This window comes from Podarcis vaucheri (genome assembly GCF_965113315.1).
Source record: "Podarcis vaucheri genome assembly, chromosome: Z".
Taxonomy (NCBI): domain Eukaryota; kingdom Metazoa; phylum Chordata; class Lepidosauria; order Squamata; family Lacertidae; genus Podarcis; species Podarcis vaucheri.
Genome location: NC_138758.1, coordinates 50377937 through 50393736, shown reverse-complemented (window position 1 = coordinate 50393736; position 15800 = coordinate 50377937). Strand labels below are relative to the sequence as shown.

Below are 15800 nucleotides of genomic sequence, written 5' to 3'. Positions count from 1 at the left end.
AAAGCTCATACCAAGAACTAACCTAGTTGGTCTTTAAGGTGCTACTGGAAGGAATTTTTTTATTTTGACTATGGCAGACCAACACGGCTACCTATCTGTAACTGGTGCTGGAGGAGACTCTTGAGAGTCCCATGGACTGCAAGAAGATCACACCTCTCCATTCTTAAGGAAATAAGCCCTGAGTGCTCACTGGAAGGACAGATCCTGAAGCTGAGGCTCCAAGACTTTGGCCACCTCATGAGAAGAGAAGACTCCCTGGAAAAGACCCTGATGCTGGGAAAAATGGAGGGCACAAGGAGAAGGGGACGGCAGAGGACGAGATGGTGGGACAGTGTTCTCGAAGCTACCAGCATGAGTTTGACCAAATTGTGGGGGGCAGTGGAAGACAGGGGGGCCTGGCGTGCTCTGGTCCAGGGGGTCACGAAGATTTGGACACGACTAAACAACAACAAACCACTTGGATGTTTGAGCAAGACTGACAGCTGCAGCTCCTTCAGAGGTTGGGACCTGAACCAGTACAGTGGTACCTCGGGTTACAGACGCTTCAGGTTACAGACTCCGCTAACCCAGAAATAGTACCTCGGGTTAAGAACTTTACCTCAGGATGAGAAGGTGCCGCTGCAGCAGGAGGCCCCATTAGCTAAAGTGGTACCTCAGGTTAAGAATAAACCTCCAGAATGAATTAAGTTCTTAACCCGAGGTACCACTGTAGATTCAAACGACAATAAGAGAGATGCCAGCTAAACTTTAGAAGAACTTTCTGACAGTAAGAGCTGCGTGACAGTGGGATGCGTTACCTCAAAAGGTGGTGGGCTCTCCTTTGGATGGGCATCTGTCAGGGGTACTTCAGCCGAGATTCCTGCATTGAAGGGGGTTGGACTAGATGACCCCTGGAGATCCCTTCCAACTCTACCATTTTATGATTCCATGGCTGCCAGGCTAGGAATAATTGATGATGATGATGATGATGATGATGATGTGTGTGTGTGTGTGAAAATGACTCCCAGCATTTTGGAGCCTTAACTCCATATCGGGATAAATGGCGCATGACCAACAAAAATATTTGCACCATGTAAAGGACACAGGAAACCAGTCCAACTTATTTTTTCTTTAGCATACAAAACACAGTTGGCCCTGCCAGACTCTGCCTCCATTTGCACCGCCCTTCTGGTTCACATTTCCTTATGGGCCTGCATTCCAATGCACAACTCCCCACCCACAAAGAAGACAGAATCATGGAGTTGGGAGGGACCCCCAAAGGTCATCTAGCCCAACCCCGTGCGATGCGGGAGTGTTAAGAGACTCCTAACAGCAACCCTGGTCCTGCCTCTGTTTAGAAAGCCAGTAATAGCACCACCCTTCTCCCTCCGCCCAGCTTCCATCTCAGAGGACCAAACCAGCCACAGGAAGACTCCACCCCCCCCCCCCGGAAGACTCAAGATTTGCCCACTCTGGAAGAATGGCAGATGCAACTGATAGACTACATGGAATTGGCAGAAATGACTGGCAGAATCCGAGACCAGGGAGAAGAGACAGTGGAAGAGGACTGGAAAAAATTTAAGGACTATTTGCAAAAGCATTGTAAACTGTATGAATGTTAAAATGATGCAGGATATAAAAAACATTATGGCATTAGTAACCTAGTGGAAAGGAGTATGAAAATAACTGAACTATAAAACAAAGATGAAATTTGAATAATATTATGTCAAACTTAAATATTTAAATATTTGATAATCAAAGACAAATTCGGAGACATAATTGCTGAAATGTACAATTTAAAACAAATTTTGAGAGAAGGCGAAGCATTGCGGAACATGATTTTGTAACTAGGAACACAGGAAAGGGAGACGTGAGGGAGTCATGAAAGAGGATTATGGAAACAATATTTAAGAAATTGAACTATTTTCTTTTTTGTGTTTTTATATTATGTATTTTTTACTTGTATTTTTGTATGTTTTTTATGTTTTCTTTTTGTCTTCTTTTTTAAGTTTGTTGTATTGTTTGAATTCTTTAAAATCTTTAATAAATATCTTATAAAAAAAGGAAGACTCCACCCCCCACCCTGAGACAACCACCGCCAAGCACCTGCCCAGGTGGAGATGCCCACTGGGCACATGGGCACCTGCCTCCTCCAGAACGGAAAGCTTAACTGGCAAAACATGTTTACTGCAGCTGCACAAAAAGCATTTTGGGCACCGTTAATCCCGTGCAGGTAAGATATGATCGGAGTCCTGAACTTTTATTGGTGTGGGGATGGAGAACATTCATGCAGTCATTTACTGCATTTCTATCTCATATTCCCCCCCCCCATGGAGCTCAAGTTCATAGGTTCTCCTCCTCCCCCCCATTTTATCCTCAAAACAACCACCCTGTGAGGCAGAGCTTACGCAGAGAGTCAGTAATTGGGACAAGGTCACCCAGTGATCTTTATGGCTAAGAAGGATTTGAACCCTGGTCTCCCGGGTCTTAGTCCAAAAATTAACCACTACACCACCACCACCGACTTCTCTGTTATGAGCCTCTGAGAGATCTGACCAAAATTTCTCATTTTTCCAACAGCAACTAGCCAGGTGCCTCTGAGAAGGCCAGAAGGAGGGCTCAGGAGCTGTCCCCAACCGGCAGTATTCAGAGGCAGATTTTGTGTTAACATGGAAGCTTCATTTAGGTGCCCTGACCACTAGCCGCTAAATAGCCACCACTTCTCCATGAATCTATATAATCCTTTTCAACAACCTCCTAAGCCACTTCCCCTCACCATATTTTGTGTCAGTGAATTCCAAAAGTTAGCTTCGTGAAGAAATCATTTTTTAAAAAACCTTTTAATCTCCCTCCCACCCCCTTTGTTCTTGTTTTTATTATGTATGTTGTGTTTTTATCTTGTATTTTTGTGCCCCTAACTGCCCTGGGATCCACAGATGAAGGGTGGTATACAAATTTAATAAATAAATGCATGCATAAAATATTATCTGCTCTGAATTTACCTGGGACTCAGATATACAGCTGCAAGTATAACATTTTGAATGTGTTGCAAAGTGCAATATACAATTGTGACACTAGATGACGACTGTGAGCTATAGCAGATTCAATGCATTTTTCAAAACAATTTTTTTTAAAAGCATTTTAACATGTGTAGATTCCACCCTGCTGATCTTTCGTTGTTGCTGTTGAAGTTTTTATTTAGAAAAAAAACCCCTTTAATAAGTGGTTTAAATATTTTGCAACGAAGCAAAACAAAGAATCAGGTGGCGACTTGCTATTATAGATCCAGAGTACATGGCTGGATATGACATTTGAACCCGAATGAGTTTTATCTGAAGTGAGACAAGAAAACAGGATGGCTGTTCTTGCAGGAACAACAAGGCCTTGCAGTAGTGGATAGCTGTATTTACCAAATCAGTACCAAATGAAGTATGATGCGGTGGGAGCTTGCCAGCCATGCGCTTGCGTCTTAATATATGCCAGAAAACACCCTCAACATGGCAGCGGAGTCCATCGGCACATGAAACATGTGCATCTGGTGAAAAGTGAATTTCATTCACTTCCCACCCTGAGCTAAAATAGGATGCCAGAAGGTGAACACCTCCCCTGTACACACTTCTTAGGGCTGCGCATGATTTCACAAGCATCAGTCATGTCCCACTTGCAGAATGAAATGTGCTTGCAGAAGAGCGTGATGGATGGAGCCTCATCAGAATTATTTGGCGGGGGGAGTGGGGAGTTTAATGAGCTCAGGCCTCCCTTTTGCAGTCAAGAGGCGTTTCTGCAGAGGCACTGCAGACACAAGGAGAATCCCTAATGCTGCCGTCTTGTGTGGGCAGAGAAGGCGCCAAGCGCATCCTGGATACTAAATAATGCATCTCCACACACACCCACACCCCCGACCTCCCTCTCCTCTTCATTGCAAAGGAGCTATTTCGGGGCTGCATGGATTTCCAAGCCAGAGAGAGGTGGGGAGCGATTCATTCACTTAGCATGGGAAAAGAACAAAAATCCCTTGAGCCAGTCTTCACAGAAAGGACTCCCCGAAGAGAAGCAGAGATGGAAGGCAGGACGTTTGGAGGAGGAAAGCGAAGCGTGGGGTCGGGGGCTGGAATGCATGGCCCCACCATGCAGCAAGCTGAAGCAGCCTGCTTTAAGGTAGTGGGGCTTGGAGGGTGCGGTGGGGGGCAGATGTCTGGACAGCGCAGCTAGGCTTTTCCCAGGGGGTGGTCCCCACAAGGGTTTGGAAGAATCTTTGGCTCCTCACCCCTTCTTGGAAGCAAAGGAGCGCGGAGCCAGGCCAGCCTTCCGAAACGAGCTTCTCTGCGAGCGGAGGATGGTGTTGCTCTTGAGAAAAAAGCCTCCGTTTTCCGGCTCCCACGCTCACCTCCTGGCGCCAGGATGCCTTGTTTGAATCGCTCTCTGTGCTGGCACAAGCCGGGGCCCAGATGGCATAATGACACAGACCATTCCTGAAGCAGCCAGCGCGCCCCACGCCCCTCGTGCAGGAATGCACAGCCTGCCCCCCATCCCAGGACTTGGCCACCTCCCCGGGGGGTGCATTTCGTGACTGGCCACGCCTGTGTTCATCTGTCAGTACAGCACTAGCTGGCTCCAGGCTCCAGCTCAGAAGGGGAGCACAGGCAACATCAGAACAGGGGCAGTTTAAAAAAATCAAACCAGCATGCCAAGGAGTCAAAATCATAGTGCTGGAAGTGATCCCAAGGGTCATCTAGTCCAACCCCCTGAAATGTAGGAATCTCAGCTAAAGCATCCCTGACTGGTGGCCATCCGACCTCTGCTTAAAAACCTCCAAGGAAGGAAAGTCCACAACCTCCCAAAGGAGACCGTTCCACTGTCAAACAGCTCTTACTGTCAGAAAGTTCTTCCTGATGTTTTGTCAGAATCTCCTTTTTTGTACCTTGAAACCATGGGTTCGAGTCCTACCCTCTGCAGCAGGAGAAAACAAGCTTGCTCCATCTTCCATGAGACGAACCTTGAGATATTTGAAGCTGGTTATCAAATCTTCTCTCAGTCTCTTCTTTTCTAGGCTAAACATTCCCAGTTCCCTCAGCCCTTCCTCCTAAGGCTTACTTTTCAGGCCCTTGATCATCCTGGTCACCCTCCTCTGCACACCTTACAGCTTGTCAATGATATAATAATATGAATTAGCAAAGGCCAGCTGGTATTATTTTCAGCAGCCTGCTGAGGTTCCCACCATTTCCTTCCAGGCATCAGATAAAGGGCAGGTAGGAAATAAAATAAAAATTGAGACGGTTTGGAGACAGCGGCCTTTTAATGGAAAGTTATAGGTTGCTGGGCAGATACAAAGGAACATCATGCTCAGCCACACACGGCACTCTTCCAGGAGATCTCCTCCAAAAACACCCACACAGGAGTGGTGACATTCGAAAGTGCCCCAAGAGAGGAGGATCTGCGTATTCTGCTTGGGTGCTGTCAATGTTGCCCTGCAGGGCAAGACAAGGCAGATTTTGGCTAAACATCAGCAGAGACTTCGTTATGGTAGGAGGTGTTCACCACTGCAACAACCTGCTTCCTTTGCCGGAGGTACTTAGGCAGAGGCCAGGCAGCTTTCTGCCAGGGATGCTTACGTTCCTGCAATTGTCTGCCCTGCCCTAAGCAGGGGCTGGAGAAGATGGTCCCTAAGGTTCTTCCTGACTCTATGATTCCATCACTGCGTTGACCAGATACTGCACAAAGCCAATCTTCATGCGCTGACTGCATCCACAGTGCTTTTTTGCACTGTGTGCACAGTGGTTAACACCTGCCACCCAAGAATCTTGGTGTGATCCTACACATAATGATATCAGATCCACAATGCTTTGTCAGAACACTGTATTGTTGCCGGCACCTGCTAAGGCCATTTTCATTTAGGCAACCCTACCCAGACATGTAGGGACACGGGTGGCGCTGTGGGTTAAACCACAGAGTCTAGGATTTGCTGATCAGAAGGTTGGCGGTTCGAATCCCTGCGACGGGGTGAGCTCCCGTTGCTCGGTCCCTGCTCCTGCCAACCTAGCAGTTCGAAAGCACGTCAAGTGCAAGTAGATAAATAGGTACCGCTCCGGCGGGAAGGTAAATGCCGTTTCCATGCACTGCTCTGGTTTGCCAGAAGTGGCTTAGTCATGCTGGCCACATGACCCGGAAGCTGTACGCTGGCTCCCTCGGCCAATGAAGCGAGATGAGCGCCGCAACCCCAGAGTCGGCCATGACTGGACCTAATGGTCAGGGGTCCCTTTACCTTTACCCAGATATATAGAACGCTGGTGTATGTTTTAATCTGTTTTTAATTTATTGTGCGTACTACTTTTTTTAACGTTTTAAATAAGCGTTGGCTGTTTTTACTGATAATTGCTTTATTCTTTTTTTGGTTTTTTGGTGGTGGTGTTTTTTTACAACCAAGTGGTGTATAAATTTTATGAAATAAGTAAAATCAATAAACATGGCTCTTGCACTTGGGTCCTGCGAACAGGATTCCAACAGGCATCTGTTCAACAAAATGCTGCAGTAGGTAGGCCTCTGGCTTGATCCAGAAGGGCTCGTATTATATCCTTTACTCTTTAAAATTAAAATTAAAAATTAAAGATATGGCTTATCTGTGCCCCCTCCCCTCCCCACGGACAGCCATGTCCCCAAAGCAGCCGTGTCTCCAAATGAGGTCTATCCATCATGTTTAGTTTAGCTCCTTGACCCCTCCTTGGCTAACCCAAATCAGCATTCACACAAGCTTGCAGAGACTGCGCCAGCAGCAGGCACGCCCCCCCACCCACCCACACGGCTCTTGGGAATCCAGTTCCAGCAATTCTGAGCATGGCATTAAAAGGTCACCATTGCTTAGAGATTACATGTTTTGCAGGCTGATCCATCAGCCCATCTGCTATCAATCATCCCTGGAACGTGATCTCATAACTGCGGCATTTTCTTCTCAGCTAACAGAGTGACCATCACTCTGACAGGAGGAGATGGCCACAGCGATGGCGGCCACCATATATTGGAGCGACCCCAAGGGGATACATCGCGGCTTTAGCTTTCTATTCTATTCTACTATTGCTAATAAAAAAGGCCATTTTTTTTGCCCTTGCAGAGATAAGGATGGAAATGGAGAGGGGCTAAGCAACGCTTGCGGCAGGCCAGGGGTGAGGGCTCCTCATTCTGCATGATGAAATGTAGAATTATGTAAAATGCATGCAAATCTTCATGATTTGCATAATCATGAACTGAGCTCAGGTTATCTTGGCACATAATAATTATTATTTTTAAAGAGCCCTGCCTATGCAAAGCCCTCTCTCCACTGCAAAGTAGTATACCCAGATAGTCCAAAGATAACTTGCATATAGTCCTCATTCTTCCGTATGTGTCTTCCTTACAGTCCTGCCAGGTGGGTCGCTGACGGAGTGCAGATAGAGAGAGGGGGTTTTCTCTCTCTCCCGTTGTTCTGGAACTCAGGGCAGTCTCTCAAAGCCAATTGGGTGCAGTGCCTATGGAACTCACTGACGCAGAGTGAGGCATCCCTCCACATTTAGAGGAAATAGGCTACTGATTTCCAGGCACTGAGAAAGAGCCTATGCCTTCAGACTATGTTGCCGTCAGGTCCTAATTTGGGGGTGGGGGGGGGCGGTTCCTATTGTGGCATTTGGTGAGTACGGAATATTGTGCTATAGGTTTAATCTCAATCTCCTTGCTTGAAATTTGAATCCACTGGTTTGGGTGCTACCTCCCAGAGCAGGAGAAAACAAGCTGGCTCCATCACCCGTGTGTTAAACCACTCTGGGAACTGTAGTTCTAGGAGGGGAATAGGGGTGGGTCTCCTAACAACTCTCAGCACCTTGCACAAACTACAGAAAACAGCCACTTCTTGAAAGATAACCTATAAAGTAGAAGCAAGCTCTTCTTATGCTCTTTGCTGGCGTCGATCTGTCTCAAGAGACAATGGAGCGTGCTGCTGAAGCACCAAAGAGGCTCTTAAACATTTTGAAACCTGACGGCTTATTTCGGGGGGGGGGGTTGCTCCTGGCTTGCAGGGCAGCTGCTGCAATACTGCAAAAAGGTGCCCAATGCAATCAGCACGTGAAGCTGCCTGTGAATGAGGCCTGCAGTTGTATTATTGCAATGCACCTCCAAGGCCCGCCTTACCCATAGAGGCTAGTGGCGCAGGGCGCCAGGGCGCCAAGTTCTGGAGGGCGCCAGGCGAGAGTCTGGGGAACACCGAACGAGCTACCCACCTCCTCCAGCCCTAAAAAAAGGCTGAAACTCTGGGAAAGGGTGTGTGTGTGTGCGCCAAAGGGATCTTTGCACCACAGCGCCAGATATGCTTATGACAGCCCTGGCATCTCCTGACCATTCCCCCAAAGGGACAGAATCCCAGTAGGGTTCTTTAGGGGGGAACAAAATATGAATTCTCCACCGACTTCACATTGATGGCATCGTGCAAATCCACATTTAGAGAGGGTGTCCCTGGGAGAGCCTTGTGTGGTTTCCAACAGAAAGCCTGCGGCAAAACCAGTCCCCCCAGGGTGGTGGGTGGGAGGTGCACACATGCACAGCTGGCATGCTCTTGCATGCAACTTTCGACTGGCTCTGGAGCTGACTTACCCATAGAATAATGACCCTTCTGGGGAAAAGTCACGCCTGCCTCTCTATTAACAATTAAGGCGCAGGAGAGGAGAACAGATTAATTTTGAGGCATCAGAGCAAGGAGGCCAAAGGACGGTATCTCTGCTCTTTTCGTCCTTGCTGTGCCACAAACTCTGCAAGCTAAAGCAGACTTGGAGGCAAACAGTAGGAGTGTAATTTACCTTAATTTTCTAGTCACTGAGTGGGGGAGATGGGAGATTTTTCAGGGCACTGAATCCACCCCCTTGGTTATGCTAAACCTTTCTCAGCTTCTCTTCAACTGGCTTCAGATTTTTTTTGCATAATAATAATAATTATTATTATAATTTATTATTTATACCCCACCCATCTGGATGGGTCTCCCCAGCCACCCTGGGTGGCTTCCAACAAAGTATTAAAATACATGGTCTGTTAAACATTAAAAGCTTCCCTATAAAATGCCTATTCTCACCTATAAGGGCTAGGAACTTGCTCAGTGTGTGTTACGGAGCCAGTTTCCCGTGGCTGAGATCTACGGTTCATAGCTGCTCCCGAAGGATCAGTTTAGCCCACTGCCTGTACTGAATCCATGACTTTCAGAGCTTTCACCCTCCTCTTCAGGACTGCAGCTTGTCTTTACAGGGTTTGCAACCAATAGCACCAGGAGCCCCACCAGCCTGGGAATGTCACCCAGAAGACAAAAGAGGAGGGGTGGTGGTCAGCTGCAATGGTAACCAAAACTGCTGGGCTTAGCAGAGCAGGACCTTTGTTTGCTACAGAAGCACACCCTTCTCCAAAAGAGTTACTGAGCAGGGACGCATTCAGGGTTACAGCACTAAGTTGCTAAATTGGTAATTGCCTTTATTTGAAGGTGGCTACCACATCGCTTCTCAGTCTCCTCTTTTCCAGGCTAAACAGACCCAACTCCCTCAACCACTCCTCAAAAGGCCTGGTTTCCAGACCCTTGATCATCCTGGTTGTTCTCCTCCACACACCTTCCAGCTTGTCAACATCCTTCTTAAATTGTGGCGCCCAGAACCGGACACAGGACTCCAGTTGTGGGCTGACCAAGGCAGAACACAGCAGTGCTATGGAGCTATTACTTTTCGCTCCATAAGACGTACTTTTTTCTTTCTAAAAATTAAAGGGAAATGTCTGTGCATCTTATGAAGCGAATGCGTGGTTCCTGGAGCCGAATTGCCCAGGGGCGAAAAGCAGATCATGCTTTCTTTTCTTCTTTTTTTTTTTGAAAGAGGGAAGGGGGTGTTGAAACAAAGCAGCTGATCAGCAAGCGATCGGGAGCGAGATAAGGGACACTAGCAACAAAGGAGGCTGCCTGGGAGGGGGGAGGTAAAAGCCCATGGATCCTCAGGATTTTTACATTGGGTCACCCCAAATTGACCATCAGATCACATAGCTTGTCCATGGCTACAGCCTGCACACCCCCCCACGCATCCAGTTTCGTGGGGCCACAATGGCGCAAAAACATGGTTACAAAGCACAGATCCACGTGGATCCTCAGGATTTTTGCATTGGGCTAGCCCAAACTCACCATCTACAAGAAAGAAGATTCCACCTAAACATTAGGAAGAACTTCCCGACAGTAAGAGCTGTTCGACAGTGGAATTTGCTGCCAAGGAGTGTGGTGGAGTCTCCTTCTTTGGAGGTCTTTAAGCAGAGGCTTGACAACCATATGTCAGGAGTGCTCTGATGGTGTTTCCTGCTTGGCAGGGGGTTGGACTCCATGGCCCTTGTGGTCTCTTCCAACTCTATGATTCTATGATTCAAATCACATATCATGTCTGTGGCCACGGCATGAACCACAAAAATCATTCTTCCATGGTTTCATTCAGAATATTTTTTTTCTTGTTTTCCTCCTCTAAAAACTAGGTGCATTTTATGGAGCGAAAAATACGGCGCTTTGCTTGGTCTAGACAGGCCTGTCTTTTCATTTTCACCTCTCTGCCTATCCTTGATGGCTCTGAACAAGGAAACTTTGCTGAGGTTTTGTACTGTCCCCATTTAACTTTGACTCAATCAATTCTTAAATGTTTCCATCAGCTCAAAGGCAGAGGCTTGATCCGTCAACCTCCCAACTTTAATTAGCCCACACTGAGAGGCAGGGAAGCGTAGTGAAGCGGATGCGGGGCATAGACCTCCAGGTGGCTGGGGCTGATGGGTGCTGGGATCCTGACAACATCTGGAGTGCCACAGATGTTCCTCACCACCGGTGCAGCAGTTACATGCCAGGCTGAAAGAACTGGAGGCCTCTCTCTCGGACAAGCCTACCTCGGAGGGTTGTTTGCAAAGGATAAAACAGGCAGGGAAATGGCAGCCCTATAGGTGGCCTTAAAAACCTTCTTCTGAGGCAGTTCTTCAGGAACTTCCCAACCCCAAACGCACATGCCAAGGGGTAGGGCCTTTTCGCTGGTGGCACCCCCAAATAAGTGTCTTCAATTGTAGCATTCAGGCGCCAGGTTAAATCCTCTCTTTTAAAGCAAGGCTCCTGACCGATGGATTGCTGGTAGGAATATGGCTCCATCGTTGGCTCCGCTGCCTTCTGACTTTCAACCCTGTGTTTGGTTTATTTACTTATTCTGAAAATGTGATTTATGGTTTCAGTGCCAGCTTGCCTCTCTGCTTCCCTTGTATTAACCTGGGTTCTCAGTGGGTTAATAGATTTGTATTTTGCATGTCTATCTCACCTTTTCCTCCAGGGTGGCATGCCTGGCTCTCCCTCTTCCCATGTTAGCCTCTCACAACAACCCTGCGAGGTAAGTCATGCTGAGAGGCAATAGCCTGATAGGTGAGGATTTGAACCCTGGCCTCCCAGGTCCTAGCAAGGCAATCTGAGCTTGCTTTGGCCTTGCTCTGACACTGCACCTCCAGAGGCAAAGCCTGAACGAATTACCTTGCCATGGAGAGAAAGGAGGCATGCAACCTGTTCCATTTAACGCTGTGAGTGGCATAAGAAGAGTCGTATCTCAACGCTAGATCATCCACTTTGCATGCAGAAGGTTGCAAGTTCAATCCCCAGTAGCAGAGCACCAGCGTGGTGTAGTGGTTGCAGCATCAGATAAGCAGGCGGGAGAGTCCAGGGTTCGAATCCCCGCTCAGCCACAAAGCTCTCGTGGGCTGACCTTGGGCCACTCAGCGTAACCTACCTTGAGGGTTGCTGTTGTGGGGGTTCAGTGGGGAGAAGAACCATGTACTCCACTTTGAGCTCCTGGGAGATAAAGGTTAGATATTTATTATCATCATAATCATCACCATCATTAATTAAATTTGCATAAAGCCCTTCATCCGAAGATCACAGGTTTGGTTCACAACATAAGCATATAGAATGAGAATGCAAAATGCATAACAAAACAAAACCAAACAAATAACCTCCCCCTAAAATAAAACTAATCTCTAGGTAGGGCTGGCCTAGGGCCCTGGAAGGAGGAGGCTGCCAGTCAGTGCAGACCAGACCCCCGGGGGGGGTTAACCCTTGGCCCTCCAGAAGTTACTGGACTACAACTTCCATCAGCCCCAGCAAGTGCGGCCAACAACCAGGGAGGATGGGAGTTGTAGTCCAGCCACGCCTGGAGGTCTGCAGCTTCCCTCACACCAATTATGGACAGCATTGGGCTAGATAGACCAGCAGCTGGTCTCAGGGTGAGGCCCTTTCCTAAACCACCCCCAGGCTCTGAAAGCAAGCATAGGCTACAAAGAACCAGAATGTAATGGGGGCCAGGATGCGCCTGCCAACGAGCGCATCAATCGCCGCCCCACTTAATATTCAAGCGGCAAGAATAATGACATCCGCTGTCACTGTCAAAGCTGGGGGAATTGGCTGGGGAGGAGGGAGGATTAGCTATAGCTCAGTCAGTCGCAGAAAAAGTCGGTGGCTCCAGGAGGCTACTAATAATCCAGAAGAAAGGCTGGCAATTTTTAACGCAGAAACCCCCCCCCCACACACACATTTAAATGCAGGCTTAGCTTAGCCTTAACGTCAAGCCAACCCAGCAAGCACCAAATTTACATCCACCAAATTTACATTCTGCTCCAAGGGCTGAGCTTTCTCTCTGTTTGTTAAAGAACACCTCTTGCCAATAAACCAGCCTGGGGGGGGGGGGCGCATGGCTGTGTCTCTGGGTGGATCCAGGAGCTCTCAAAAGAACAGAGGGCTCCCACCACTCATTTTGGGTTCCCCACCCACCCTGAGCAGCAGGTAGGAGGCAAGGGGGACAGCTGTGCTATGGAAAACTTTACCAGCATGGCTTCAAAGTAAAGCCCTGAAACACTGAAGCCAAATCTCGCATCCAGCAGCTTTGTGAGAAAGGGATGCCCTAAAACTGCCGAGAGTCAGTGTGCAAATATTTTGCCTTTGTTTGTTGTTAACTGCCCCATATATGTCCACTTGCCTGCTTTGATCTGTGGGACTGGCCACATCATACCCGTTCTGGCATTTGTGGGAACTCAATCTCGTAGGGTGGCAGCACCTGTAATTTTGGAACTCTCTACCTGATGTCAGGAGCCTTTACTATATTCCTTTTAGTGCCTGCTAAAAGCATTTTTGTTCAGACATGCCAACCCAGAAGTTTAGAAAGTTGGTGCGAGCTTTAATCTCCTTTTAGTCCATCATTATTTTAACTTCCAAAAGGTCTTAAATTATTGTTGTTAATTTTTCTCAGTGATATTTGCATTGTTTTATCCCTTTTGCAAACCGTTTTAAAAGTGTCAGTCCGATCCTATGACATTTCATATTTGGCTGGAGAAGGTTCCTAAAATGCTCAGCTCTTATTGCAGACTTCCTCACTAGGACCCCGAAGACTGCAGTTTAGCACAGGATTCGGAAAACTTTCTCACCCTCCTTGCAAGCACCCCCACCCCCTTCAGAAAACTACAGCTCCCATCCCTCCAGGTGTCTTGATCAGGAGCCTGGTGCAGAACATAAGAGGACGCTGCTGGGTCAGGCCTCCAGGTGCCTGGATGAAACCTGCAAGCAGAACCAAGCATGAGAGCCTTCTCCCTTTCTGTGGTTTCAGAAGCATAGCCAGACCTGTGCAGAGCTTCTCTGAGGCCCAGGGCAGGAGTTCCCAAGTCAGCTGGGAGGCATGGGGCCATCTTGGCATGACAATGTATGTCTGGCGGAGAGCCCTGGCCAGCTTAGTCCTCTGAGACGCAGGGCAAGTCTACCCAGCTCCTCTCCTGGCTCTGTCTAGGCCTGAACATTGCTGTCTCCAACTGTGGACATCATAACTGGGAGCCATGGACAGTCCTCTCCTCCATGAATGTGCCTCCTGTGGGCGGGAGTTCCACAGGTTAACTACACATTGTGCAAAGAAGCACTCCCTTTTATGTTGGAAGCTGAATCTTCCATCATTATTTCCCTTCTCTTCCCTCCCCCTCCCCTTTTAGGAAGATCACCTGCTCTGAGACCCCACAGCTAATTCTCTCCTGGCCTCCTCGCTGGCCCAAGTAGGACCAATTCAGCCAGCTAGCCCTGAGGATTATCTAACTGATTTTTTATTTTTTATTGTTATTCATGTTTTTATGCTGCTTTTATAATTAAGTGTTTTAAAGTGTTTTGAATTTGTTGTTAGCCGCCCTGAGCCCGGTTTTTGAACCGGGAAGGGCTGGGTATAAATATATTATTATTATTATTATTATTATTATTATTATTATTATTATTATTATTATTATTATCATTTAGCTTCACTGGGTGCCAAGTTCTGACGGACGGACGGACGGAGAGAGGGAGGTGCCATTTCCTCTTTCTCCATGCCACACACAATTTTATAGACCTTTGGCATGCTTGAAACTGCTTTAGGATTTGTCACGTAGATTTGGCTTTGCTTAGGAGCGCATAGGTCCCGTCCCCCTTTCCTCCACTGACGCCGCTGCCTGGCCTCTCCACCCCCAACCCCTTTCTAACTGCCAATTAACTGTCACAAGCAAGGCGCGCACGCCGAGCCCCAGCTGGGAAATGCGAACACAAGGAATGCCTTCCTCCTTATTAAATCTCGGAAGCCTTTTTATAAAAGGGGAGGGGAAAGAGGGGGGGGAGGGCGGAATAGCTGGCCCAGAACACAAGGAGGATGCTTCATAAAGCCACTCAGCACAGCTGATTAGGGGATTAGCGGATGCCAGCCTACAGAGCCCACAGGGCGACAGGGAGGGGGGCAGCCTAAGGGAGAACCCCTGCAAGGCACCTGAGTGCAGGCAGCTGTTGGAAAACAGGATTGGAGGGCCTTTTGGCTGGCACAGCGGGGTGGAAGCAGAGAAAGCAACAGGATTTTGGTGTGAATTGCAATGGTGGTGGTGGGTGAGGGTTTTTCCTAGGACCCACCGCAAAACGCCCAGAGACCCTGGGTGGGTGCGTATGGGCAGAGGGGCCTGTTGTCTGCCAGATCCACACATCTACCCAGCGCTCAGTATCTCCTCTGACTGGTAGCAGCCAGCCAGGGGGCCCCTCCCAGCTTTGCAACCCTTAGAGAAGGGGGCGCCCAATGTTGGTCCTGGTGCCCTTGGTATGCCAAGCCAAGTGCCCAGCCCAAGCTGCCAAGGGCACACCCTGGTGTGTGAACAGAGGGGTGAGATGGCCACCTCAGAGCATCACTGGTCCACCCAGCGAGCTCTGCCAAGGCTTTCCCAAACAGCCTCCCAAGTTGGAGACTGGATGTGGGGCTTCATGGGTGGAAGCGGGTGCAAAAACACAGGCCCTGGGGGGGGGGGGGCAGCTGGACTGGTTCTGGGGGGGGGGGATGGACCTGCAGTCCTCCAGGTGCTGATGCAATACAACTCCGAGCAGCTCATGTGGCAAGTGGTCAGAGGTGGGGGGAGAGACGAGGGTCCCAGTAAAACCCAGGGATCTAAATCCCACCCCCCACCTCCCTTCTTTGAAAACAGGAATTTGTGGCAATGGGGGGGGGTGCATATGACAGCTTCTGCTGTGCGCCTCTTCTGTGTCCCCCAAGAAAACTTGGCCCACTTCCTGTTTTTGCAGAACTGGCCCAGAAGCACCTGGGTCTGCACACCCAGAAATTCCACAAAAACAATAGAAAAGTCAGGTTTTTTTAAATTTTGTTAACTCATCAAGCAAAACTAAATTATGCTAACTTCTTAATATATAGTGGTACCTCTGGCTGCGAACGGGAGCCGTTCCGGAGGCCCATTCGCAACATGAAAAGAGCGCAACTCGCAGCAGCGTGCCTGCGTACGCG

The 15800-nt window shown here is 48.4% G+C and overlaps 1 protein-coding gene across 2 annotated transcripts in view; it reads right to left on the bottom strand.

The window, feature by feature from the left end:
• Positions 1–15800, bottom strand: part of LOC309524336 (carboxyl-terminal PDZ ligand of neuronal nitric oxide synthase protein-like) — a 50839-nt gene that overhangs the window by 20406 nt on the left and 14633 nt on the right. The window contains exon 3 of one of the 2 annotated variants that reach the window (XM_082208916.1): positions 11757–11818. The exons of the other annotated variant lie outside the window; for it this stretch is intronic. The gene's annotated coding sequence lies outside the window, so the exon portion shown is untranslated. The remainder of the gene's footprint in view (positions 1–11756; positions 11819–15800) is intronic. 2 annotated transcript variants of the gene reach the window in all.